The 12,141-nt window shown below is 47.9% G+C and overlaps 1 protein-coding gene across 20 annotated transcripts in view; it reads left to right on the top strand.

Annotated features, from left to right (window-relative positions):
* The first annotated feature begins 3,719 nt into the window (after positions 1-3,719).
* Positions 3,720-12,141, top strand: part of AGTPBP1 (ATP/GTP binding carboxypeptidase 1) — a 182,910-nt gene continuing 174,488 nt past the window's right edge. For 5 of the 20 annotated variants that reach the window (XM_089315688.1, XM_089315708.1, XM_089315702.1 and 2 more), the window contains exon 1: positions 4,633-4,702. The gene's annotated coding sequence lies outside the window, so the exon portion shown is untranslated. Of the gene's footprint in view, positions 3,977-4,457; positions 4,703-12,141 lie in introns of those variants that run through there. The other 15 variants (XR_016222756.1, XM_070049205.2, XM_089315660.1 and 12 more) reach the window with 9 other exon arrangements.

Genomic DNA, 12,141 nt, shown 5'->3' with positions numbered 1-12,141 from the left:
CACCCCCTGCTATACACTAAGAAATTCTCCTTTTCTGGCAGACATTTAGAATTTAACTGAAAACTAACATTTTTTTACCTGGAGGTACTGTCAAATTCCACAAGAGCCCAGTCCCAAAGACAATAATTAACAGCATATCCAGGTTGTTTTTATGCTTCTGTTTGATCAGCTACAAATCAGAGGGCCCTGGGGGGCCAGCACTGTGGCACAGCAGGTAAAGTTGCCACCTGCAGTGCAGGTGTCCCATATGGACACCAGTTTCAGTACCGGCTGCTCCACTTCCAGTCCAGCTCTCTGCTATGGCCTGGGAAAGCAGTGGAAGATGGCCCAAGTGCTTGGGCCCCCGCACCTGCATGGGAGACCTGGAAGGGGCTCCTGTCTCCTGGCTTCGGATCAGCACAGCTCCAACCATTGTGACCAATTGGGGAGTGAACCAGCAGATGGAAGACCTCTCTCTCTCTGCCTCTCCTTCTCTCTCTGTGTAACTCTGACTTTCAAATTATTAAATAAATCTTTTTTAAAAAATTAGAGGGTCCCATAACTCCCTTCTTTGGTTTGGCTATTTGCTTGAGTGGCTCACAGAACACAATAAAGTGCTTCATTTACCATGACGCATTTGCAGGTTCAACTCCAGAACAGCCAACTGTAAGAAACACATAGGGCAAGGTACATAGAGGGAAGTGTGGAATCTCTGTGCCCTATCTGGTCTCATCACCCTCCCACCACCACCACATGTTCTGCACCCTCAAAACTCTGCAAAACTTGTCCTTTTGGGTTTCTGTGGAAGTGCCACTACCCAGGTGTTCCAGATCAAATTGTTGTCTTTGGTGATCAAGGAAACCCTTAGCCCCTCTTGCCTGCTTGCCGTTGGGGCATGGGCTAAAATTCCCAAACCTGTCACTACCAGGTTGGTTCTCTTTATGAGCAACAGCTCCCATTGGGAGGTTGTCTGGGAGTCCCCAGTCATCTCAGTAGCTACAGAGACACTTATCCCTGTGAAGAGTACAGATGTTTTAGGAGCTTTATGGCAGGAACTTGGACCGAGACCAAAATATGTATATCTTATACTGTGTAAGAATAACACACATGGCCAGCGGCACAGCTCACTAGGTTAAACCTCTGCCTGTGGCACCAGTACCTCGGGTTCTAGTCGGTTAGGGGTGCTGGATTCTGCCCCGGTTGCTTCCATCTGCTGGCTCATTCCACAAATGCTCCAAGACTTGGGTCTCCCATGTGGTGACCAAGACCCGAATACTTAAGCCATCACCTGCTGTCTCCTTGACTGAACATTAGCAGGAGCTGGGATCACAGCAGAGCCTCATCTCAAACCCAGGCACTCCGAGGAGGGTTGTGGCTGTCTTTATCAGCACCTTAACCAGTAGGGTAAATGCCCACCCCAGTCCTCTGTGATTTTATGGCGCCTTCTTGACAGGCATGATTGAAGCACGGGCAAAGATGTGGACTGAAGATCTCTTTGTCTCTCCTCCTCTCTGTCTGTAACTCTGCCTCTCAAATAAATAAACCTTATTAAAAAAAAAAAAAGACGGGAGACTAATCACAGAGCTTATGGGGCATATATTCGATAGATAATCACATAGCGAGTACATGCCAATGAGTAATAGCTCAGTTAGGACAGAAGGAGGCCTTTGTGGAAGATAAAGTCGCATTAAGGAAAGAGGTGTATCTTTCATGAATTGTTCTCAGGAGACGTGTCATCCAACTCAGAGATTCACCGGGTCCCCTGACGCTTTTGGATGGGTGTGTTGCTAGCAAGGTTTAGGAGATTAACTCCGAGCCCAGTGGTGCTTGGAAAAGCAGGTGACAGGGTGTGGGCTGACACCACCTGAGCCCTGCGTGTGCCAAACTCTTGCATTTACATGCATTTTGAACTCCAGTAGGTGTGGTCAGCAGCTCACATATAGGACCTGAGAAGCGGTAACGTATCATTCCCATTGGGAGAGACTGTTCCTGCCACGTTCCTACACGTGGTGTTCCAGAAGCTGTGAAGTCACACTGTCCTGGGGAGGGTGAGTACTCCCAACTCTTGCCACAGCAAAAGGTATGTCACTCACACAGCAAACTATGCGTTTGCAATCATTTCAAAGCTACCTAAGTCTGCTATTTACCTAGCTGTGTGTGGTAGTCTGGCCTGAGTCCTAGCTGTTAAACCACATTAACAATGCTTTACTGAAGAATTCAGATTCTACACACACTCACACGATTTTTTTTTTTAAGAGTTTATTTATTTGAGACGACAGAGTTACAGAGAGAGAGAGGTAGAGACAGAGAGAGGTCTTCCATCTGCTGGTTCACTCCCCAAATGACTGCAGCAGCCAGAGCTGGGCTGATCAGAAGCCAGGAGCTTCTTCCATTTGGGTGCAGAAGCCCAAGCACTTGGGCCACCTTCCACTGCTTTCCCAGGCCATTAGCAGGGGCTGGAATGAAAGTGGACCAACTGGGCTGCAGGCTGGGGCTTTAACCTGCTGTGGCACAGTGCCAGCCCCCAACACACATAATGCTTATTGCGGGCTGATTCGTTTAGGAACAGTTCTTTAAATACATGCCTCATAGATCACATATATTCAGTTTTTGCACAGTGTTCAATAGTCTCACCTAGGTGCTCTCAGATACTGCCTTTTCAGATTGTGTAGCGCGGGGGCCGCCGTTGTTGAAAATTCAATCCCGTAACCTACCTGTGGGCGCTCAGGACGCGGGAAACCAGGGTTTACAAAAATGGCAGTCTCTCGTGCATCTGCAGGGGGCACGCTGCACTGCACTGTGAACCTGCGTTAATTCTGTTTAAGCCAAATGGCAAGAAAACATGAAAAAACCTCGCGGCTCTCCGCTGAACTCCTGTAGCTGGCGGCAGTGGATTGACTGCGTACCCCCGCCCCACTGCCCCCGGCCCGCGGCCACCATAGACAGCAGCACAAAAGCCAAACGAAGTCGCTGTCACTCATTCCCCCTCTCCCCTGGCACATGGCTCTGGCTGCCCAGGAGCCATTCCCCGTGCGGGGGCAGCGGCCAGCGCCGCAGGGCCGTCTTTGTGGTCCACGTGGGCACACAGAGAACAGGTCAGCCAGCTGTAGAGCACCCGACACCCCAGAAATGAAGCTGGGCCGCACGGTGCCACTGCGTGCTTCTCCAAGGTGCTCCGCAGTGCTATCGCCAGGTCCCGTCCACCTCTCCGGGGCCTCCTCGGGGCCGTGGGGGGAGACCAGGCGGGCCGCAGGGAGCGCCGAGACCCCCACTTCCCCCTGACAGCGACCCCGCCCCAAGCTGGATGCATCACGTGGTGAGAGTGATTTCTGCCCGGTGACTGGGGATGGTCGGGTGGGCGCCGGCCTAGTTCTGGGAAAAGGCGGGGAGTGGGGTGAAGCCCTGGTAGGGGGCGCACAGAGAGGGGAGGGCAAGAACGTGGGGAGCCGCACCGCCGTCCCGTTCGGTTCGGGCGGTTGGGCGGTGCCCAAGCGCATGCGCGGCTGCAAGACGCAAGGCACGGGGTGGGGGGGAAATGCGCGCGCTGCCAGTTCTCCGGTGGCGTCTCCGACTGCGCGCGCCGCCGCCGCCGCCGGCCGCTCAGAGTGCCCGCCCCGTTGCCACGCCCGCGCCTCCGGGTTGGCCGGCCGAGGCGTGAGGTGGGCGGGGCGCCGCGCGGAGCGCTCGCCCCCTTGCCGCGCACGCGCCTCCGAGTCGGCCGGCCGAGGCGTGAGGTGGGCGGGGCGCCGCGCTGACGTTGCCCGGGATGCGGGCAGGTTCCGCCGCCGCCGCCGCTGCAGCCGCCGTCTCCGCCGCCGCCTCGCTGGCCACCAGGCTTTGTATGAAGACAGCGGGCGGCGACAGATCCGCGTGCGCCCAGCGAGCAGCCGCCCAGCGCCCAGCGCCCAGCAGCCCGGTGGGGCGCTCGGCGCGGCCCCCAGCCAGCGCCCCCATCCGGAGCCGGTGAGCGCCCCGGCCGCCGCCCCTCACCTGACAGGTCGTGTGTGACGCGCGTTTCCCGCGGCGGGGCGGCGGGGCGGGGGGCGGCGGGGCGGCGGGGCGGCCCGGCGCGGGGCCTGAGGCGCTGGCCCTGCCCGGCGCCCCCGGCCGGCCGGCGAGACGCGGCGCTCCGCGGGGCGGGCGAGGTGGGCGCCTGTCGCCGGCTCGGGAGCCCCAGCTGCACGGCCGGGCCGGGATGACAGTGCAGAGTCTGGCCGCAGCCGCCGACCGGGGTTGCGGGTTCGCAGCTGCGGTGGAACCCGAACGCAGAGGCTCTGCTGCCGAGGCCCCGGGACGTCTGCATCGCTGGGTTCTCGTCCCGGGAGGTGCTGGGCGAATCCCTGTGCGTCTGGACAGCTGAGCCCACTTCCCGTTCCCGCGGCTGGCTCCGGGCCTGACGCGGACATTCTCTTTTGCAATACGGCACTAATTCTGTGTGCATGCATGCTTTTTATTTATTTTTCTTCCCTACCCCGCGCTTTTTTTTTGTTCTGCAGGAGTTCAAAATTGTAGGAACGTTTGATTCCAGTGCCCAGCAATTCTTACTTACAAGACTTCAGTCATTTTGATCGCTCGTTTTCACTTCTTGTAAACCATCAGTACTTTCTTTGTTAACCTCGGAATTATTCTTAGAAATTCTCTCTCTCTCGCTCCTTTTTTTTTTTTTTTTTTGGAAAACCAGAAAGTTATTTTTGTGATTGTGCTGTGGAATGTTTTCAGCTCTGTAAGTCAAACCAGTGATTTATTTTAGGTGCTTTACATGGTACCTATTTTAAAAACATGTGCCAAATGTTGAAACTACACAGACCCTGGAGAATCCACCCTTAGGCATCTCCCGTGTAGAGTGACTGTCAGATCATGCTGGCTTATCCACACCTTATTTGTCACCCTTAAGGCAGAGGGTTTTTTTTTTTTTTCTATTTATTTTAAGTTTTTACCGATGTATTTTGGAAGACAGTTCTCGTCCAGTGCTTCACTCAAATGCCGGTTAACAGCTATGGCCGGGCAGTACTGAAACTGGAACTGGCAGCTCCGTCCAGCTCTTGCAAGCTCTTGAGTGGCAGAAATCTAGGCGCTTGAGCCGTCATCACTGCCTTGCCGGGGTGTGCCAGAGTTCTTACATGACTTGTTCAGTTTCCCGTTCCACTTCTTGGGAGGCAGATTGCACGGTGAAGTTATAGGTTCATTTTTTTTTTTTTTTTTTTTTTTTTTTTTTGACAGGCAGAGTGGACAGTGCGAGAGAGAGAAAAGTCTTCCTTTTCCATTGGTTCACCCCACGGTGACCACTGCGGCCGGTGCACCACGCTGATCTGAAGCCAGGAGACAGGTGTTTCTTGTGGTCTCCCATGAGGGTGCAGGCCCAAGTCCTTGGGCCATCCTCCACTGCACTCCAGGGCTACAGCAGAGAGCTGTACAGGAAGAGGAGCGACCGGGACTAGAACCCGGTGTGCCGGCGCCGCAGGCGAAGGATTAACCTAGTGAGCCATGGTGCCGACATATAGGTTCATTTTTAAGGCCCTCAAAATTCTGTCAGCAATAGAGCCATCCCGGATGAACTCTGAACTGGGACATGAAGGGGCAGACTTGAAACTTGAAATTGCTATGGTATCTGGTGGTCATTGCAGAAACAGCCAAGTGTATTAATGCAACGAAAACTTTGGTGGTAGCAGTTTGTTGAAGCTGTTCCAACTGGCTTGAGTCATTCATTCTCTTTAGAGAAATCTAGCTGAGCTGAATTGCCATGTAAGAATAGGTTTACCTCCATTAGCAGAGGGAAGAGGAGTCCAAGATGTGTGATGTGTGGTACTTGTCTGTGTACTGTAGTGTGGTAGCCAAGGTTGGGCCTAGAGCCAGAGTGAGTTTGAATCCTGCCTTAGTTTTAGGCGATGTATTTATCCTCTTTGCGCTTCAATTTTCTCAACTCCGAAAATGGGATAATAATGGTGTGTATCCTTAAGGTGATCTAGAGTGTTAGATGAGTCTAGCCCATAGTGCCTGGTAAATCCCATGTGCTTGATACCTGTCAGGGCTGCTGCTGCTTCTCCTTGGTCTTCCAAAGGATACACTGGGCTGCAGACAGGTTCATTCCATTGTCAACCTTTTGCTTCTGTGGGGCTGAGAAGTTAGCGTCACTGGCCTGCCTTGGCACCTGTGAGGCAGTTTTAAATAGAACAGTTTAGACCCTGCAGTGGAGGCCCCTGTTGCTGAAGAAGTGCTGAAATATCCCTGTCTGTCCCTCTGACAGAACCTTGGACCGCCTCCTCCTGTGGGTGATGGCTGCTATTTTAATCATCTGGTCTTGAGTTTGTTATTGGGTGTTTCTTTGCCTGTCGTGTACTGCTATCAAAAATAGTGTCTATCAAACTATTAATGGGTATGTTTGTGCTTACCTGATCAGCATAGTACATGTTTCTAGAATGCATGCAAAATGACTTTCATCTAATGATCTTTTATGTTGCATAGAATGAGGTTAGTTCTGATTTGATTTTGTGTTCATTTTCAGCTTTTGTGTAATTTTCCTTAGAAAGTTTTTTTCCATTAATGATTTTATGTACTTGCTTTTCTTCTTGCTTTGCTGTGTCTGATACAGGTTGAGTATCCCTTGTTTGTAATGCTTGGGATTTTGGATTTTTTAAGATTTTGGAATATTTGCATATCTGTAATAAGATACCTTGGGAATAGGACCCGGGTCTAAACATAGAATTCATTTATGTTTTGTATTCACCTTATACATGTAGCCTGAAGATAGCTTCATAGCATATTTTTGGTATGGCTATGTCTTTAAGGTGTTTTAAAAAGATTTACTTATTTATTTGAAAGGCAGAATTACAGAGAAAGGGAGAGACGGAAAGATCTTCCGTCCACTGGTTTACTCCCCAAATGGCCACAGTGGCTGAAGCTGGGAGCCTGGAACTCCGTCCCGGTCTCCCAAGTGGGTGGCAGGAGCCCATCTTCCACTGCTTTCTCAGGTGCCTTAGAGGAGCTGGATTGGAAACAGCAGCGGAGACTAGAACTGATGCTGGCGTCACAGGTGGTGGTTTAACTCGCCACGTTCAGTGCCAGCCCCGAGTGTGGCTATGTTTTGATTGTGTGAGATCACGTTTGAAATTTTCCACCTCTGGAGTCTTATGGCCCCTCCAAGCGTTTAGCATCCTGGAGCATTTCCGGTTTTAGATTTTCAGTTGCAGAATGCTTAACCAGTTTCAATTCTCTGTCCTTTAAATCAGATGTCTGCAAACCTTTGGTCTTAGGACTCCTTTACCTGCCTCAAAAATTAGTGAGGACCCTGAATGAGCAACTGGTGGATTATATGTGTATGTTTACTGTATTGTAAATCAAAATAAATATAAAATTTTTGTTACTTCACTAGAAATGGCATTTGTAAACTCATTATATATGAACACAAACAACATATTCTTAATGAAAAATGACCTTTGAAAACAAAAATGGTAGTGTTCTCACTCTTTTTTTGTGTGGTTTAATAGAAACAGCTGTATTGTCATATTGGCTTCTACAAGTCTGTTGCAGTCAGTTCTCTAGGTTGAAGTATGAACAAGCATCTGGAGAAAATCCAGCCTCACACAGTTAATGCCTGGGAAAGGCAAAGACGTAGTAATAGCCTTCTCGGATAATTGTTGATGTTCTTGTTTGATTTTATACCAAAAACTCAATCAACTGTACTTTCTCAAGGTTATGTGGTATGGAATCTGAAGTCATTATCAGTGGACTTTTTTTTCCATGGTGTGTTACATGAGAAGTCCTCACAATAGTGATTTTATTAAATTAGTTGCTTTGTAAAACATTGCAGATGTCATAATTGTTAACAACAATTTACCAAACCCTAGTTAACTGGTGCAGTTTGCTGAGCATGTTTTATAAAGAAAAGAAAGTGCCCAAACCCTGGTACAGTTGTTCCGTTGCAGCCTGGGAGAACAAGAGAGAGTGGTTTCTCAGACACTTGAATCAGGCAAATGAAAACAAGCAGTGTTTCCCTTCCTTACCTGGAGCACTCCATCAGTAGAAATAGTCTGATAAATACAACTAGACAGTCTGTGCACTCAAGAGATTCCACAACTTGTACTGCAATAATGGAGAGGGTTACCTTCTTCATCTTCAAAGTTGGGGGGTGGGGGATTGGTCGTTTAAGCATCAAACCAGAGCTTTTTCAGCCGCAGTATGTTCACTCTGAGATAAGCAGTCTCCTTCACAGCGTATTTCTAATATCCTCACACTAGAACTTGGTACTTCTGTCTGACTTGCTTCAGAACCCATTATTTAGCTCCTTTTTATTCCCGTATCCTACCCAACCTCTAGTGAACACTGTTCTAAGTTCAGATGGACTACTTAAAAAAATTAATGTATTTATTTGAAAGGCAGAATGGTGGTGGTGGGTGAGTGGGTGGGTGGAGATCTGTGTGCTGGTTCACTCCCCAGATGGCCACAGCAGATAGATGTAGGCCAGGTTGAAGCCATCAGCCAGGAACTGCATCCTGGTCTCCCACCTGGGTGGCAGGGCCACCTTCCGCTGCCTGATTGGAAGCAGGGCAGCCGGGATGCCGCTCTCTGATGTGGGGTGCCGCATTGCAAGTGGTGGCTTTTACCCGCTTTAGCTTCCATATATATGTGAACCTACAGTATTTGTCTTTCTGCAGGTGGCTTGTTTCACTTAACAGAACGAGCTACAGTTCTGTCTACATCGCTGGAAATGTCAGGATTTCCTTCCTTGTTATGGTTCAATAGTATTCTATTGTGACGTATACCACGTTGTGTTTATCCGTCAGTGGGCATCTGGGCTGATTCCATAGCTTGGCTGTTGTGAGGAGTGCAGCTGTCTCTTTCATGTGCTGATTTGTTTCCAGATCTTCTGTTTCCCTTTTTAATTCGGACAGTTTTTGCTTCGTATATTTTGGTGTCTATTATTAGATTTGTATAGGTTGATAATTATACCTTCTTTCTGCTGAACCTTTTGGTAATATCTTGTTTTATTAATATATTCTTTGTCTCTGGCATCCTTGTTTGATTTTTTGTCAGCCATTTTGTCTGATACTAGAGTAGACACTGCTGCCCAGTTTTGGTTACTGTATGCATGGGGTATCTTTTTCCATCCATTCCCTTTGAACCTTGTTGTGCCTTTGACTCCAAAGTCAGAATCTTACAGGTGACATTTAGTGGAATCGATTTTCTTTAATCTACACTCTTCCAATGTCTGTCTTTTGGTTGGCAAATTTAGTCCATGTACATTTCATTACTGATAAAGAGAACATATTTCCGTTGTTTTACTACTGTGATTGCTTTCTATATGCCTTATTGCTTTCTTATTCCTCATGTCCTGAATATTTGGATTTCTACTAGGACTGATTTTGAGATATGGTACTTTCCCTAAAAAAATTTTATTCATTTTAATGAGCACCATCATAGGTTAGAGGCAGAGAAAATTTCAAGTTAAGAATTTTAATCTGGGGTGGGCGCTGTGGCTCACTAGGCTAATCCTCCGCTTGTGGAACTGGTACCCTGGGTTCTAGTCCTAGTTGGGGCACCGGTTCTGTCTCGGTTGCTCCTCTTCCAGTCCAGCTCTCTGATGTGGCCCAAGTGCGTGGGCCCTGCACTCGCATGGAAGACCATGTGGAAGCAACTGACTCCTGGCTTCGGATCGGCGCAGCGTGCAGGCCCTAGCAGCCATTTGGGGGATGAACCAATGGAAAAGGAAGCCCTTTCTCTCTGTCTCTGTGTCTCACTGGCTAACTCTGCCTGTCAAAAAAAAAAAAAAAAAAAAAAAGAAAGAATTTTGATCTGGGGCAGGCGCTGTGGTGCAGTAGGTTACTCCTCCACCTGAGGTGCCGGCATCCCATATGGGCGCTGGTTCTAGTCCCAGCTGATCCACTTTCCATCCAGCTCTCTGCTGTGGCCTGGGAAAGCAAAAGAAGATGGCCCAAGTCCCTGGGCCCGTGCACCCACGTGGGAGACCCAGAGGAAGCTCTTGGCTCCTGGCTTCAGATTGTCCCAGCTCCGACTGTTGCGGCCAACTGGGGAGTGAACCAGCAAAAGAAAGATCTCTTTCTGTCTCTCCCTCTCACTGTAACTCCACCTCACAAATTAAATTAATTAAACCTTAAAAAAAAAGAATTTTAATATCATGCGTCATTCATATATAGACTTAGGATTTCAGCATTGGTTAAGTCTTAAGACAGTCATTTGAAATCTGGATTGAACAAAAACTTTCTAAACAAATTATTTAATTAAATTGAAGTGTAATGAGACCCTTTTCTCCAGACACGAGGCTCCATTTCTTTGTCATAGAGCAAAAAAAAAGTTTTTTATAAAGTGTCTGAACATTTTTTTGTGGAACAGGTTTGACCCATCCATCCAGACTTACTTGATTTCCATTAGGATGCAAGATCAGGAAAGAGAAAACGTAAAAGCTTCTTTTTATTTTGTAGATTGACTCTAACCTTTTTTCCTCAAATTGATAACAGTAATTAGGTAAATTAAATTTGCCTTTTTGCAGATTGGGGTAAAACATTCATAAAGCAATCAGTGGATGTCATGTGAGTAAGGTAACTAGATGAAAATGTGTACCTCACTACAGTAATTTAGACAAGGTTAATATCACTCAAACCCTCTCCAGTGTTTGTATTCTTCCTTAAACATTAATCTAAGGTAGTACTCTCCATGACTGTTGCTGGAAATGGTAGTCCTCTTTCTTTAGATTACAGGTGTTATTTGCCTCTTGTGCTCAAGATTTCTCACTTTTTCGTTAGTGGTGTTGTCAAGGGCATCTTCTTTGGGTTGCTTCTTGTTAAATAACCTGGATTTGCTGGTCTGCCTTTCCGTTGTTCTTTCCTTCCTTCCCTCCTTCTTTTTTCTTTTAATCATCTATTTGTTTGAAAATCAGAGTTAGAGGGAGACACAGAGAGATCTTCCATCCACTGGTCACTTCTCAAGTAGCCTCAAAGGCTGAGGCTGGGCCAGGCTGAAGCCATGTGGGTGTTTGGGCCATCTTCTGTTGCTTTCCTAGGTGCGTTAGCAGAGAGCTGGACTAGAAGTGGAGGAGCCAGGACTTGAACCAGTGCTCATACAGGGTGCCAGCATCACAGGCTGTGCCATGCATGGATTTGCCATTTTGCATTTCAGTGATAGAGCTGGTATTGGGGAATAGCGAAATAGACATTTCCTTTGAGTGTTCCTAAAAGTGATTTCCTTTCTGATCATGAAGTGGTGATGAGAAGTTGACAGAAGGTGATGACTCTCAGTGTTCTTATTTTCTCCAACCAGCTTCCAGGATCTTCAGCTGCAGTGTTTGCTCTGTTTTCCACAGTCCAGCCAGGGCAGTATCTAATATTTTACAGTCAAGCTTATCATTGTTCAGTAGACCAATGTTCTGCAGATGTTTTTCAGCACTGGAAACTTTTTGTCTAATGGTATTTGGCAGGGAAATCCTTGTGTAAATAGATGAGCATAAAATAGTGAAGTTGTTGTGGTGGAATGAGAACTGGATCAGGGCGTGTAAGCAAAGACAATGAAAGGGCATGATAGTTTCTCACACTGAACCTATTTAAACGATTTAGATTGAACTTGCAAGCGTGAGCTGTGTGTTTCTTTGCATTTTTTTAGCAGTTTATTTAACTTAAAAACTTGTGTATGTGAACTAGTCATGTAATTAGACTATACAACTTGAATTTTAGTGTAGGCATCAGAATTTCTTTGACTTTTCTGCAGAATGAAAATTAGGACAACTTAAGTGTGTGAGATTCTAATACCTTGTGTGTGCACACCAGTGCCTGCTGGCTTGCTGATGGGCTTGATTTCAGTCTTAAGTCAGTGAGACCAGAACAGCTTTTAGATCCATCATGCTGTGGAACTAGCTCCAGTTGAGAGCGAAAGATCAGGATAACCTCAAATAATGTGTATTTTTTTTTCTTTTTTTTTTACGGCAGGAGCCAGGTACTTTTCCTGGTCTCCCATGGGGTGCAGGGCCCAAGCACTTGGGCCATCCTCCACTGCCTTCCCGGGCCACAGCAGAGAGCTGGCCTGGAAGAGGGGCAACCAGGACAGAATCCGGCGCCCTGCCCTGGACTAGAACCCAGTGTGCCGGCGCCGCAAGGTGGAGGATTAGCCTAGTGAGCCACGGCGCCGGCCAAATAATGTGTATTTTTTTTTTTTAAC

This window comes from Oryctolagus cuniculus, chromosome 1 (assembly GCF_051225735.1).
Source record: "Oryctolagus cuniculus isolate XC-2025 breed Fujian yellow rabbit chromosome 1, ASM5122573v1, whole genome shotgun sequence".
In the NCBI taxonomy this organism is placed as follows: Eukaryota; Metazoa; Chordata; class Mammalia; order Lagomorpha; family Leporidae; genus Oryctolagus; species Oryctolagus cuniculus.
The sequence above is the reverse complement of the archived record's forward strand: the minus strand, read 5'-3'. Positions and strand labels throughout refer to the sequence as shown.